At 27.0% G+C, this 17,344-nt stretch overlaps 1 protein-coding gene across 1 annotated transcript in view; it reads right to left on the bottom strand.

The window, feature by feature from the left end:
- The window catches only part of LOC142323883 (uncharacterized), a 620,757-nt gene that overhangs the window by 148,069 nt on the left and 455,344 nt on the right, over window positions 1-17,344 (bottom strand). The gene's annotated exons all lie outside the window — the stretch shown is intronic.

Genomic DNA, 17,344 nt, shown 5'->3' with positions numbered 1-17,344 from the left:
AACTCGGTCTGATTGGGTCTCGAACTACATCGCCCAGTTGACTCGGTATGTGGTGCGTTAAGACTCGCGGCTACACCAGTATACCGACCGTACAAGCGAAATTTCTTCTATGTAAATTGTGAAATTACATTAGTTTAGTTAGTGCCGAACGTCGCAGCTAGTAAAGCCACATTCACGCAAATTACACACGGTATGCGCGCGCGCTTTAGTTAGAATCATTGAATCATTAAGTGACGCGAAAGTCCTACAACTGTGTCGTCAGCATTTTTTTAATATATACTCTAGAATTATTATAAAATTTAATTTAAATTTCTTTTAAAATTATTTTACTGTTTCTACGGATATAAAAGTAAATTACCAACGGGTAAAACAATATGTTAATAATAATATCATTAAAAAATTAAATATATTACTTTTAAAAGTATCACATTAAAAAAAAATAGTTCTTCTATGGCTATAAATTTGTTCTTTATTTGTATTAATTCAATTACAGTAATTAAAAATTTATAATTTGTTTTCTGCATCTTTCCTCTTTGATATTTTAACTGATAATATAAATTAAAACAAATATATGCATATTTAATAACGGTAAAATACACATCTAACTATTCAAATAATAGAAAATATTCTGTACATTTATCCTAGTTCTTAGTGGTATTATGAATACTGTTAACAACCATAAACAAAACATACAGCGATTCAATCGTTTTAAAATTACGGTGTATAACAAAACAAAACAAAATTCGACGTTAAAGAGATTTCATTAATACGCTTTTAAATTAATACATGCATATTATTAAATAAAATAAAAATATGTAGCTACATATGTTGTAATATTAAAGAAGAGCAACGTTTTTAAACATTAAAAAAACACCAATGTAATAAATAATCAACGATATACCAACACATTCATTATGCAATATAATACATTCATAAAAACCAAATAAGGGTAGAATATATATATATATATATATAAAATGAGGGTATGCAAGATGAAAAGGGGAAAATGTAGATAAAATACAAGGGGAGAAACGAAAGATTAGTACATATATACAGAGAGAATACTATTAGCTTTATAAGGGATTTTAATTCATCACATCGCATCCCTTTCTAATAATAACAGGGTTGTGGATTAGCTTTATGTAACTAACAAGCGAGGCGAAATGGATTAGGGGATTAAGGAATTTGCTTGCATAAAATTATACGGATGTGAAAAATTTGACGTGAAAATGACTTTAGGGTGAGTTCTTTTTTAAAAAAAAAGGCTTTTTATTCATATTTTAAATACATTCCCGTAATATTAAAACTTTTATTATTATGCAAAATGTAATTTATCTAAATATTAGCGTATTCATTACTACAAAAATATTAGAATGACAAATAAATACAGACGTTATATAAATGCCAGATCAAATACTATGATCGTGCCAGGAAAGGTAACACGATTTGATTGGCGAAATGAGCATGCGTCGAACAATTTACTAGCCTATCTAAAAACATTATGCTAAATGAAAAAAAAAAAGACTTCCATGAAATACATGATATACTGTACAGCATATCATACTATTCCTACTGGTATGTAAGTTTTCCTGACGCAAGCATTTTATTATAATACAATTTTTATATTTACCTTAACAGATTTTTAATACTTTTCTACTTTTGGAAAAAAATTAAGTAATAAAACTTAGATAATCCTAAATAAGGATAAATGTTATTAATGCATTACCAGAAAAATTTATCATTTTCCACACTTTAAACAATACGAAATATAAAAAACAGTAAAAAAAAACAAAATGAGAATGAACAGTTGGAAACTACACAGTTCTACATACGTCAGTCTGTACAGATTAATTTATCTATGTTAGGATGTAATCACAATTTTCAATATTTAATTCATAGCATCTAACAAACAAAATTAGTTTTTTATGTATTAATTCCGAAGAAGAAAATTTAAAACGACAAAAAAATATGAAAAGTGTAATAAATCAAAATTTGAAACAAATTAAAACCTGAAAGAGGCAATCTTTTTTTTTATATATAATTTTTTCACAATTTATGTATGTTAATCCAGTTAATAAAATAAAATAAATCAATTAGAAATCATTGTTGATTTATTGAAATGAAATTCTAAACGTTACATGTACGTATAATGAACAAAAAGAAAACTGTATATATGTCTATACAGTGACTGTTTGTATTATTATTAATATTATTATTATAATAGATTACTACGAGTTTCTGTTTTCTGCATTAGAAATCATTAAACGTAGAAACATAGCTACAGCAAGAGGTTTTTTTCTACAGCTAGGATTGATAAATGGCTAAGAAAGTCTTCAACAAAAACAATTATAAGATTGCTTCATGAAATAATAACAAAAGATTAAGGAAAAATATTAAAATATTTTCTAACAATACTACGGAGCCCAGAAATGGGTATTAAAAAAGAATGTGAAAAAAGGCTTAAATTGTAAGGATTGTTGTCATACAGAAAACAGGAACTAATCGAATAGAAAGTATAAGGAATGTACAAGAGAAGAATGGATATTAAAAGAAGGAAAAGGGAGTAATAGATATCGCAGTAAAAGGATAGGTAAATCTAGAAGGCAAATAGACGAAAAAATTACAGAGAAAAGAAGAATTTCAGGTAGTAACATAAAAATATATTTCCTTAAACGGCAATACATCACAACATGGTGATAAATAAGGTATATACCAGCATAATTATTCAGTTCTTGAAAGTTACGTTCATTGATCTAAATAACATATTTTTTTTAATCTTAATTAAGTTCATTAAACTATAACAAATTTAAAAATTAATAAATAGGATAAAACAAGCAGACACTACACGATTATTTCATAAAAGTAAATAAATATGCATGCAAGGAAAAATAAATTGTTTATTTTCCATTAAAAAAAAAAAAATTATAATAATATATTGAAGTCTTAAATCATTTTAGTCGCGTGTTTATGCGTGCATGCGCTAGTAGTGCGTACGTGCACACTTATACGCATACATGAATGCTGATACGGTGATAGATCTGTTTACGAGTAACCCCTCTCAATTAGGGTGACCGGCACGTGTTCTGACTCAGCATCCCTTAGGGGGTTTACAACCCCTCAAACCCACCCTTATAACATTCTTCACCCCTAAAATATTCTCAACCCATACTGCTATTACTGCTACTACCATTGCTAGTTTGCTTGTACAAAGACCGCCTGCCCGAGTAGCCTACAATACAATATCTTTTACAATAGAATCTATACATGGCACACATTATACTAGTCGCATCTCTTACATCCATACCACTGAACACAAATAAAGGACCAAAACAAAACCGTAACTAGAAAAATATATATTACATAGAATTAGATTATTCATAGTAACAGTTGATAAACCTTTTTTTTATTATCATGTTCTGTTAAGAAAGAGTAATAGTGGTATTAAAAATCATTATAAGAAAGTTTAGCCGTGTGTAATAAAGAACACAAAAGAACTAACTCAATATTACTAAAAGCACGTACTAAATACAAAGCAAATTAATAACAAATAGGACATACATAACATAAAATTATATTAATAATTGCAATAATAAGATAAAAACAAGAAAAATAGGTTTTTTTGTAGTCCTTACACAACTACATTTTTTAGACCACTACATGATGAATTTACAAAACTGATGATTCTCGCTTGATTTTTATAATTTTTTCTATTTTTCCTCATGAGTACGTTGAAATCTATTAATCTAGTAAAACATGGCCCAATGAGGTGAAAATGAAATATATGATATGTAAATGAGGTGTAGTCTTGTACAGACTAAGATATTCCTAAGACGTGTAATTAATTGAACTCCAGTCACCAAAGTTCAACAGTATCTAGTATTATACCTAGTCTAGTATTCAAATTTATTAAAAAAGAAACTAACTTTTATTAAAATTTGAACCTCAGAACCTTCGACTTCGGAAATCAGCTGTTAAATAACCGTTGCAAAGACGAGTTAACCAGCCCGGCGGACCCTGTTTATAATTGAAACTATTATAATTTTCGAGTTTAAATTCATGGTAGCAATTATTTGTTTTATATTTAATTCAAGTTAATAATCTAGATGATGATGCTGTAAATAAATTACCTTCATAGTTTGAACAGAAATTAATTTTAATGGATAATCTTAAACACAGCAATTTTAAATACATAAAACTAATAAAACATATAAAAATACAACACCAGATTTTAGTCACAGTAGATTATAGGTTTATGATAATAAACAGATAAAACTAATATTATTTATTTTAAAAACTAAAGGAAATTTTAATAAATTATTTGGTATTACTGTATTAATTTAATCAGTATATTTTATAAAGAGTGTATCACGAAGTTCTCCCGGGATTTTCCTAACCTATTCTACTCGTGAAAATAATAGAAAAAGTTGGTATAAACTCGTATCCTAAAATGCTTCGTTTGCGAGTTGCGGCTAGTGAAAGATTTCCCTCGTATTTCAACTACCCCGGTGAAATGAGATCGTACTGAAATTTTTAGGAGGTTAATTAAGAAGCCAAATTAGTGATTTCTTGCGGTTTTTGACGTGAAAAATCTAATAAAATAGGACCCAGAACCGAATCTGCCATACTTTTTGAGAAATCTGTGATGAAAACCAATAAATCGAAGTAAAACCCCTGTTTTTTATGTTTGGCGTACAATAACTTTGTTAAATAGGGAAATAAACACATAAAACCTTCAAACAAAACTTGTAGAGAATTTAATCCTGAATAAATCAATGCAAGATAAGTTGAGTAAAACAAATAAAAATTAGAATTCTATTTAGAAACAGTACGCTAGACCAGAACATAAATTAATTATACGAACCGGTTCAAAAAAGTGTTCAAAAACGAGCCGGCCATTTTCATCATATTTCTTCTGTACTCCTTTTGTTGTTCTATTAAGTTCTTCAGGGCTGTCCTTAAGGTGCTCAGTAGTGTCCATAATGCGGACACTTCATTCCACAGAAGAATGCATTTTTGTTTTGTACACAATATTTTTCATCTATTCCAACACGCAAAAATATAAAGGTGCTAGATCAGATGATCTTGGTGGCCAAGAATGTGGAGGTCCACGACCGATCCACTGCTCAGGGAAATGATGATTTAAGTGAAAGGAAACAAGTGAAGTGGGAAGGCGTGCCTTCGTGCTGGAAGTATATTTGCGTCTCGGCGCTAAAGGAATATCTTCAAGCAGATCCGGCAATTCTTGAGAAAATTTCAAGTGGATCTCAGTAATTAAGCGGTCAGGTAATATGAACGGTCCAAACAGCTGATTGTGAAGAAAGCCGCACCATATACTGACGCTAAATCTGTGTTTAAAATTGCCTTTCATCGTTTCATAAGAATTTACTTCTGTCCACGTATGTTGACTGCGGAAGTTGACGCCATTTCGAGTGAAATTTGCCTAGTCGGGAAACAAAAAGTACTTGTAGAGTTGTCGATTTATTTTCCACCATTTGCAGAACTCCAAGCGAAGCGGACCGTCTCCTGGGTGTAGATGTTGAACTGGCGGTTTATGATAAGGATAAAACATGTTTGGTTTTAAATGTCATCCAAACCATCGAATGCGAAACTCCGATCCGCTTAGAAAGACGTCGTGTACTAACGCCTTGACTGTGCTGAATTGCACCGACAATAATTTCTATATTTCAATAACGACGTAGGGTTGGACACATGGTTCGTAGCTGGTACGAATACTAGGTAGTCGACCTTTTTGACGAACAATGCAAAAATTCGCGCCAATCTTTTCGGAAAACTTATTTCATATTCTACTGCAGCAGCTGTAGAATTACCTCAAACATACCCAAAATGTATACCATCTCAGCGTATTCCTCTGTTGTAAATAAGTACGGCATTACTTTGATGAGAAACCGATCACGTTCAAACAAAATTTCACAGAAAACCTTCGCTAACGACTACAATGTTCACAATACCCGATATATGTATCGGTAATGGATAGCCGGTAATCGATATACCCTTAATGTATAGGTTACCCAAGTCCCAGGAGAACTTCGTGTTTATGATTATTAACAATGAAACATGTTTTAACCTAAAGATGACAATCGTACCACGTAACTATCTTTATTATTATACTTTTAATATTATTCTAGATTATTCTAGTAGAAACACATCTCTAACAGTGATCTGTTAGAGATCTACGAATCAAAGAACAATAATAATTTATTTATATCGATGAATTACATTTTATATTTTATTATTTTAAAATGTTATATTTATAATAAAATCTCGTTAAAAAAATTAATAAATAAAAACATTATAAAATTATTAACGTAATATTATATGAAGGTAAATAAAGAAAGCATGGAGTACAAGTTATAAAAAAAATGCACAACTCATTTGTTCAAATAAAATATTTTTTCTTTAGCACATAACGGAAGGGTATTTATATATAAAGCAAGCAAATATTTTTTTTTTTCAGACAAATCTAAAAACTTGTATACATAACGAATAGTCTAATCAAAACTACAACTTATAAAAAGAAAATAATTTACAATTTTTCTGAAAGGATAAAAACAAGAGAATGTGTAAAATAAGGAAAGAATTTTAAAAAAATTAACAAACCTTGTAATTATAAAGATAAAAATGCTATATTAGTAGTAACTAATTAGCAATGAAACTGATTCTAAATAACAATAACAGTGTGTCGGAACAGCAATATGCAAGTTAAACAAGAGTTTAAATTATTAAGTAATAAATCATTTTAGTATTTTAGAAGTTTTGAGGGGGAGGAATGTAGGCGAGAGATAGTCAAATAAGTAAACCCGTTTGATGTGCACACTGCATAACATAAATGAATAAGGGGAAACGTCTTGCATATTGCAATGTAATTATATACAAGATAAATAAATCAAATTGGTTACGTGGTAGTTTTGTTTCGATACCATTTAATCAGTATTTAACAAGAAGTTGACGAACGAACATGAAAAGTACATATACAACGTAATATGTTAATTAAATTAAATGATCAGACAATAATGGATTTTAAGTAAAAAGAATTAGTGTAGCTTAAATCGTTTATTTAAACAATAGATGATTTATTAAAACAATGAACGGTTTATATAAATTTATAAAAAAAGAAAGTATTTGATGAGCCATAAATCTATTTAATATATGTGAAAGAGAAGATAAAATCCGCCAAATAATATGGACTGGAAAAAACTTGTATTATGAGTTTTTTTTGCAGGGTTAGAAAACTGTTACTACTCCAACAAATTGGAACCGATTGTAAATTAAACACTGAGGCAAAAAAAAATTAGTGACATATTTTCATAAATAATAAATTTTACATAAAAATTATTTATTTTAAAAATTAAAGTAGAAATATGTTTAACGAAAAAGAAGTAAACTGATAGTAAATTTTAGTTTTGCATGAAAATTACGAACAGTATTTTGTAAAATACTCGCGTGAATATTTTTTTTATACTTTTAACCAACATAACGCGTACGGGTTGTTTTTATATCATTTAAAAATAAAAACCTTATATACTGACGGTATAACGTATACAGTCTTTCTGTACATACAAGAAAATGTTATCATTCCATCACAGTTACACGCAAAAGACCGCTTTTTCATTTCCGGCTAGACCCTCCACCACACTAGGGTAAAGAAAATCGGGATTTCCTGGATAACCGTTCTGCAGGTCGGTAGATTGGCAAAAATCAACAAATCTCAATCTACCTCATTTCCCAGATTTGACACAATTTGATATTTTTTCATAGTTTCATTAATTTATTCCGCCGGGTTGATCGAGTGGTAAAACTCGTCATCGCAAATTAAGCTGATTTTGAAGTCAAATACTAATAAAGATAGTTGTTTTCAATCGGATTTGAATGCTACAGATCGAGGATACCGGTGTTCTTTGGTGGTTGGGTTCATTAACCACACGTCTCAGATATGGTCGGCGTGAATCGGTACAAGACACCTCACCTACACGTCACGAACAAGGGATGCGGCTGCCTACAGGCCCCGAATCCAGAAATATCTGGAGACTACATAAGAAAATAAATAATTCCTTTACCTTATAATTTCTTTAAATTGAAAAATCGGATATCAGCCGAAAATGGAGGATATTCTCAATCGAATTTTTTAAGAGATAGATTTTTTGAAGGATGTATGCCGTATTAAAATGTAATTATTTTATGAAAAACGTGATATTTTTTCATTTTATTTTAGTTTTTATCCGATCTTCTAAATAAATTTCTATACATCTTCTAAGTTATAATACTTTTCGTGTCATCCTGTAGTTCAAATTAAATAAATTTCCATAAGTCTTAACTAGTTAAAATTGTTGAAATTTTATTGTATAATATTTTCACCTTAACCACGAATTTTACGATTTTATACAAAAAAAAATTATATCTACATTTTTACCACGGGATTTTTTTTAACCAACTACTTTAATGAAAAACCATTAAAATAAAATTATAATACGGGGCAAATCAAGACGTAAATAATTCAATATTTTATTTATATATATATAACCTATAAAATGTATATAAAAATTTATAAACTTACATAAGTATAAAGAAAATAAATACAGTAAGTTTTTATTAGAGTCATTTTGAATATTTTTAAGCAAAGAATCTTTTATATACCCATTAAACTAAAAATTATATAGACATTAAATAAAGCAATTTCAGATAAAAATAATAATACTAATAACTATAAAAACAGAACAAAAGTTATACACTCATACTCTTGACATTACTACTAATAAAACATTATACGACTTTCAAATAAAGAAAAGGAAAAGAATTGAATATAAGAGAGAAAAATACATGCGTGAGAGAAATGGAATTCTAACTTAATAGTAAACGTAACAGCAATAATAATAATAACAATAATACGCAGTGCAATTCAATATCAACAAAGCAAAAAAAGTAGAAGCAAAAGATAAAAATAAAAAAGTACACACGTACACACAAAGCAGAAAGACCCATAAAAGAGGAAAGAATTAAGGAAAGACTATAAAAACAGGTAATAAATATATTAATGGCAACGAAAACCGTCATAAAAACCACAGTTAAAAAAAGTAACACATACATGTTTAAATTATACTGTTTTGTAATTCATAACTTATGAAAATACAAACATGGAATCACAGCCTCTTTATATCTAATTATTAAAGTTCATAAAATTATACGTTGCTGCTGTATAATAAATTAAATACAGGTTGTTAATAAGTATGTTGTTTATTTATTTCCTTGTTTAATGAAAATTACATATATTTAAACTGATACTTAACATCTAATCAATTATTCGAAAACGTCATGATTAAAAATACGATATTTTTGAAGTAATGTTTGTTTTTTATATAACATTTAACTTATTTTATAAATTCGTAATCAAATAATTGCAGTTAAATAGAATTAAAAAATATATATTTTTTAATACCTTTAGCGTTTCAAATAATAATCTTAGTAATAATAAAATAATTACTAACACGCATACATTTATGATATTTTTTTTTCAATTTTTAATTTAGTTAAAAAAAACTTTTTAAATAACCAAGTGGAATAACTAGAATTTACTTAAGTCATGAATTTTTTTTAGTGAAAGAATTTTATTATTAAAAAACTATAAAAAAGAAAAATTGTCTTAAATTACATAATTACTCATAATTTTAAAACTATCTGCATCACAAAACCATGCAAAAAATGACAGCTTTCAAAATAATAATAATATAACTAATAAAAAATAAGATTTTTTTTTTCTAAAATCAAACAATTATAGATTTTTATCTATAATTGTAGTTGATTTTGCAAATTGCAGTTGTTTTTACAACTGCAATGTTTAATAAAAATTGTAATTATACAATTACAATTATATTATAATTAATATTAAATATTAGAAGGCGTAAACGCCATAAGATAGTTTTCCATGTAATCCAATACGCAGTTAAAACAATATTACTAAAAATCCTACAAATTAAAAAATCAAATTTTAACGTAAGGATTAATGAAGATTTTCATTATTACGAAGTGTCAAGATATTTGTTTATTAACTAAAGAGTTTAGGTTCAAATCTTGGTCTGAATGAGAGTTTATATTAAGTCGCGTATATCATATTTCTATGTAAAACACCTTTAGATAATTTTTGTTAAATTAATCATAATAAAATTAATAATAATATTAATACATAAATAAATAACGGTGGATATATTAAACAAAGGAAAGAATAATTGAAGAAATACATTGGAAAAAAATTGCCACGATAAAAAGAAATTTAGAGAAACAGATTCCTGTAGTAGAAGAGAAACACCAGAAATTTCTAAGGTCTAAAGACAGAAGGGAAAACCAGAATAAAGTGGTAAAGGAAATGAAGAGAAAAATTGAAATTATATTCCCGCGGTCCTTATAATGACGTTTCGTGGAAATAAATAAATAGAACGACATGAAAAAAAGTGAAAAATGGAATTTATATAAATAAATTAAAAAATTCTACCTAAAATTTTTAGTATAAAATCCATTATTTTTTTTAAAAAAGAAAATATTTTCACCGTAATTCAGTTTACCACTGAGCTTTCATAAATTGTATTAAAATTTATAAATGTTTTTTATTAATATTTTATTAATAAAAAATATTAAAATGAAATGAACAAGAAATTTACGAAAAGTATTTTTTAAACTAAGTATGATTCCTTTATCCAAATTTTAAATAGATTCTAGTCTCAAAAAGGTTTGAAAAAAATTCAAAATTTTATATGAAAATACTTGTGTCTTAAAACACTCCATTAATACATATATATATATATATAATGTATATATATATATATATATATATATATATATATATATATATATATATATACATTTGTAGGCATACAAACTATGAAATACCATTCTAAAAAAATAATTTTCTTACATTCGTAAATCAAATTTAAATCTTATTTAGAGTAACCTCTTTTTTTACAGTGACACAATAGCTTTAGTTCTTTAACGACAAAGGAATCCGCCAACAAACTAAAAAAAAATCTGTTCATAAAGACGACTTTAACAATCTTTGCTTTAATAAAAGAAACGCTTTCAGATCTTCACTTCAAAAAAGAAAAAAGTTCATTTCTTTTGGTTTTTACAAATAAAATGGTTAAAAATTAACGAAATACAGCGATAAAAGCTAATGAATAGTTTGTGTCATCACAGTTCTTAACTGTCTCTATTATCTTTCCAGACTGTATTATTTAAAAGAAAATAAAAACAACGTACGAATGCTGCTATTTTTTTTATTTATTATTTTTTTTTAACAAGATAATTAATTGACTTTAATTGACATTAATTGACTTTAAAAAATGCAAAAGACTGTACAATAAATATTGGAGGTATATTTTTTTAGATATAAATTTACAATTATAAAGTTGAATATGTATTAATAGAGATAAAAGTTTTAAAGATGCAAGACTTAACATTTTTATAAAAAAAAAGTACAAATGATGTCAACAAAAGAGATATGATGCAATAACAATAAAAGAAGTATTTTTATTACGAAAGACGCATTTAAGTAATAAAATATTTTTCAATTTATTAACGACATAAAAAATACATAATTAATTACTTTATACAAATACAGCGAAACAAATTGTATAATAAAAAAAATTATTACAAGATATAAATCTGAGGTATTTTTTTATTATTATTAAAAACAGGCATTAAAATTAATGTAAAACTGATGTAATAAAGTAAATTATTAATAATTTATTAAACAGTAATAAATGATAATAAAATAATGTATATTTTAATATCATTATAATGTATCTAGTTATTACCATTAGCGTTATTAATAAACAGTCTAAGAAAAAGTTGTACAACCTAAGGTAACTATAAAAAAATCTTTCAAGGTCATAATAAACATAAAAATTAAATATCAGATAATTTAATTATGTTAAATAACATTACAGAATAATAAAATTGACAGTCAGGAAGTTATTGTTAAATTTTATCTGATTCTGTTTGCGATCAGTTCGGAAGATGTAAATGGGAAACAGAACCGGATGGGTAAACCACTCGATATCCACGTATGACGCCGCAATATGATGTATGTTGTTAGAAGGTGACTATATTTGCTTCATTTAAATTGTTATATGAATATTGCACTTAAAAAAACTATTATTACAATAGTTATTGAAATAAATTCTTAAAATTAATCCTTTTTAACTTCCATATGCATGTAGATTAAGGTTAAAAAAATCAAACGAATTTAATTTCCCCTTCCAATCGTTTTTCAGAAAAATTAATCGGTTTAAAAATAAATTCATTCTTTTACTCAGAAATTTCAATAAAATTAAAATAGAAAACTTATTTTATTCATAAACAAAGAAATATTTTATTTTAACCACTACTTTACCATTTACGAAATGAATATTTTTGTTTTCACGGGAAATTTATAACAGTTCTTCTTGGAGTAGTTTATCTTATATATTACATTTTATATAGACACCTAAATTTCACAATTTTTTTTTTTAAATTATGTGTTTTAAACTGATATATATATATTTGTGTACTGCTTTATTTACAATCATTTTCCTGGACAATGAAACTATAAGTAAATTGTACAGAGTAATAATGACGTGAAAAGGAGGCATCCAGTGATACCTCCCAAAAGAATACAATAAAAATTTGAACAAAAAGAACACAATTAAGAAACTATAACTAATAAAAATATAACAATAAAATTAAATGGTTAACAAAACAGAACAAGCAATTGGGTATAAAAAATTGCCGTAACTTTACATGAGAAAAAAGAAAACCTGTAACAAATTAACACTGGTCAAATATAAAAAAATTTAATTAAGAAAAGGGTGATATTCAACGCACAATACCCTCTAGTTCCAGTACATGCAGCCTCTTTGTCGTCTCACATCGTCGCTATTATCCAAAAGGTTAACAGCCAGATGGTTTTCGTACGCGTTAAGCTTAAGTACATATTTTGAACTTAGCCAGTGGATTTCTTAACGAATAGATGGCACTCCTAGGTAAACGTGGATCTCCTTGTTCCTCGCAAACCATGGCGCTTCCGAAATGTTTCTCAGCATTTTGTTCTGGAATCTCTGGATGATATTTATATTGCTGTTGCTTTCCGTGCTCAAAATTTGTATTCAGGAGGCCCATATTAGCTTTAAAATCGCATTGTACAACAACAGTTTGTTATTTAACGACAACACGGACTTTCAACCGTCTAAGCTTGATATTTAATTGTTTTCGTTTTACTTTCACATGATTTTTCCATGTTAGGCGACGGTCCAAATGAAGTTCTAGGTATCGTAGGTTGTTCGAATAAGGGATGAACTCCATCTAGGCAGACTCCCCTCCTCATCGCAAACGTCACATGACTCGACTTTGTAGTATTAACATGTACCTTCCATTTGACTACTCATTCACTGAGGTCTAACTCTAATTGCAGTTTCTCCGACGCTACTGTTGGGTTAACGTCAACCGCCATAATCGCCGTGTCATCAGCAAAGAACGCAAGAGTGATATTTTCTGTGTTTGGAAGATCAGCAGAGTAAACTGAATAAAAAAACCGGACCCAAGATTGAACCCTGCGGAACTCCCGATTTCGTATAAAAAAACCTATAAATTATTGGCCATACTTAACCTGTGAAAACCGTCCATCAAGCTAGTTGCTTAATACCAAGTAATATAGTTAAGGCAGGCTCATTTTAAGGTTGTAAAGCAGACCAGGCAACCACACCTTATTGAAAGCCTGCTGGATGTCCAAAAATACCGCCGAGTAGGATTCCTTCCTTTCCAAACAACTAGTGATAACATGAACAACGCTATGAATTTGTTCAATCTACTGATATATAAATGCTAATAATAATAACTAAAACTTAATTATTTATTTGATTCAATATAATTTTACGGCGTAGGTTTCTTTATTACAAAAAGAAGCTGGCGAAGAAAAAAAAAGAAAACAAACAAAAACAGTTCTGCTAAAAGTGAGAAATGACTGATACGTCAAAGAAAAGCTACTATAAACTGTATAATTCAAACATAAAAAAGTCATTTTAATTATCACTGAATAAAAAAGTCATTTTAATTATCACTGAATAAAAAAGACATTTACAAATAAGCCTTAACTTTCTTTTAAAACGACTAAAAATAAGAAATAACTACGTTTCTAAAAACATTTTTATTTTTATTAACCAAATAAAAGGTTAATAAAAATATTTTAAAAAGTTATTTAACTTTGAACGGTAAAAAAGATCTGCAATATAAATTTACTTTTTTACATAAAGCTTAACAGAAAATTTATAAAAAAATGTTTGAATACTTTAATAGAAAATCTTTAAAATCGTTTTTCTTTAGTTATAAATAAAATTTATCATTTTCAATTTTCTTTTAAAGTAACCTTAAAATTTTATGAATACGATTACAAAAATTAATATTTTCACAGAAATTCCTCTTTTTTAAGACTATTTAAATAAACTTAGTTGCATTAATATATTTTATATTAACTATTATATCTTATATTATTTAATAATACATTTTTAAAGATTAGAATAAAAAAATGTATTTAAAAAAGTTGTTTTGATAATTAGCTCTACCTAAAAAACTGATATATTTCAAAGCATAAATAATGTAAAGTCATAATGAAAGTATGTTTGATTTACTAATATAATAGTATAAAAATTATTTCATAGGAAATAATAAAACCGCGTTTACTTTAACAAATACCTGTAATCGGTAATAGTCTAAAAATATATATAATTACAGTGAATTATTCTGAAAAAATTAATAATCGTTATTAGAAGAATATCTGTATAAAAAATAACGAAGTAATATTAATAAACTTACTAACAAATTGCGTAAACAATCCGGGCCGACAATGTAGCACATGCAACACACTAATTGCCTATTCATCAAAGAAAACTAAATACTGAACAGTATACTGAGCTAACAAGATTCGACAAACAAGATACAGGTTTATTTAATATCAATAAACAAATATTTAAACAATTTATAAATGTAAACAGAATGTAAAATCCGACTAAAATCATGATGTACATCTGCGTACCTTTAATAATGAATAGATATTATATACTTAGATAAGATTAAAATAAAATATCAATAAACGGAAAATAAAGAAAAAACATTAATAGTTGTATCGCGTTAAAAAACGAAAATTCGTGAAGATTCAAATAAATAATAAAATATATTTAATATAATTTACTAATGAAAAATAGGCAGGCCTAATGTAGGCAGGCCACGTTTGGAATATGTAAAACAAATTGTTAGGGATGTAGGATGTAGAGGGTATACTGAAATGAAACGACTAGCACTAGATAGGGAATCTTGGAGAGCTGCATCAAACCAGTCAAATGACTGAAGACAAAAAAAAAAATGAAAAATACACAAACATGACCAAATTATTATAATAAAATATTCAGCTTAAAACTAACACGTGCAGTTGAACTTATCTTTATTTATATACATTAGACTTAATTAATATTATACAACTAAGCCAACCAATGTTGAAAGAAAGATTATAATCTTTTTTTCAACATAAATATATCAATCCAAATAGAACTACTTCTTTTTTACAGCCTGTATTTAAGTTCAGTCATTTGGAAAAGTTTTATAATTGTTCAACAAAATTAGTACAATTTTATTACAAAAAAGGTAATATATAATAAAGGATTAATCAAAATACTACAACAGAAGGCTGCTTTTGAGATTTATTTATACGAGTATATAACATTAATAACAACGAAAATGTAATAAATCGAACATAAAAGTTATAAAAAAATAAACTTTGAACAATATAATTCTTTCAACGTCTCATTTATGAACTAAAGTTTCGATAGAAACAATTAATTTCTTTTTAAATTAATCTAAATATTACCTTTTCTTCTTTTAATTCAAAACAGCCAGTGAACGTTGAATGTAGATAAATTTATTTACTTATAAAGAGATACAAATTCTAAAAATTACAAAAGTCCTGACCGAGATTCGAACCATAATAATTTGTAATAAGGAGATAAAAAAAAGTAACATATTTAATGACAAGATTATTAAAGAATATTATTTAAATATTTTTAAGTATACAATTTAAACACCTCTAGCAACAAAAAAAAAGTCTTACAGCATGAAAAAAATGCCAAGTGAGATAATTAATCTGAATGAAATTTCTGAATCTGAAGTTATTCAGCATTTGAATAATTCGTAAAAATATTATTTGATATATAAATAACTATCAAATGAAACAAATTTTAAATTTAAAAAAGTGATAAGTCTTAAGACAAACCGTTAAGTCGTCCTGATATCTGATGCATTTTAATTCAAACGGGACTGGTACAAATGTTGTACATTCTTAATACGTAAAGATCTGTATCAATGTTATAACAAACAAACAGTAACCCGGATGCATAATTTGGGAAACTAAAACTAACTGGTATATATAACACTGAAATATCGACCTTTCACATAAAGAAAAACCACGCCTATAAGATAACAACACCTTTAAACATTTCAATGAATTATTTCTAATGATAATTATATTAATTAAAAAACTATTTAACGAATAAAAGTTAATAATAAACTTTACGCGTTTCGTTATTAAACAGTTCATCAACATCGTTAGGCACTGATGATAATATGTTTCAAATCGAAACGCGAAACGTTTAAAAACCATATAAACAAACGGTACCAGGTTTTCATTACTTTTATTAATTGCAGAAGGTTTATAAAAAACTAAAAAAAATTATGTAATAACAAAAGGATTTATAAATTTTGCATTAAACTAAACAAATTTGTTCTATTTGTTTACTTTTTAGTTTATTTACATTTTAAAAGCTGCCATTTTTAATAAATTATTCAAATTTAATTAGTACAAAAAATAAATAAATACAAAGTAATATTTACCTGTTGTTTATCGGGTACGTTGATATCATTATTATTGTTATTATTATGAATTGGAACATTGTTTACAGTAATTGTTGTAGTAGCAATAGGTGTGGTCAATGTAACAATGACTGTTTTAGTAAGAGGTCCATTTTCTAGGGTGGTCGTGGTGGAATTACTAAGGGGTGGTGCTGTCTGTAAAGTTTTCTTTTTTTTCTTAAGGGACGCCACCGCCCCTCCATCTTCTGTTTGCACCTTCACCGTGATCCTGGTTGGTTATCACAACACCACTAATCACTTAATAATGTCAGTCACTTTTTTCTTTTAAACAATTTTATATAAATATTTAACTTGTTTCCTTTTAACTTATCTTAATTACACAAGTTATAAAACCTATACCACAAAAAAATAAATAATAATAATAAAAACCACATTCACAAAAGAAAAT

The sequence above is a fragment of the Lycorma delicatula genome, chromosome 4, assembly GCF_047948215.1.
Source record: "Lycorma delicatula isolate Av1 chromosome 4, ASM4794821v1, whole genome shotgun sequence".
Taxonomy (NCBI): domain Eukaryota; kingdom Metazoa; phylum Arthropoda; class Insecta; order Hemiptera; family Fulgoridae; genus Lycorma; species Lycorma delicatula.
This window is presented reverse-complemented; position numbering and strand designations above follow the sequence as displayed.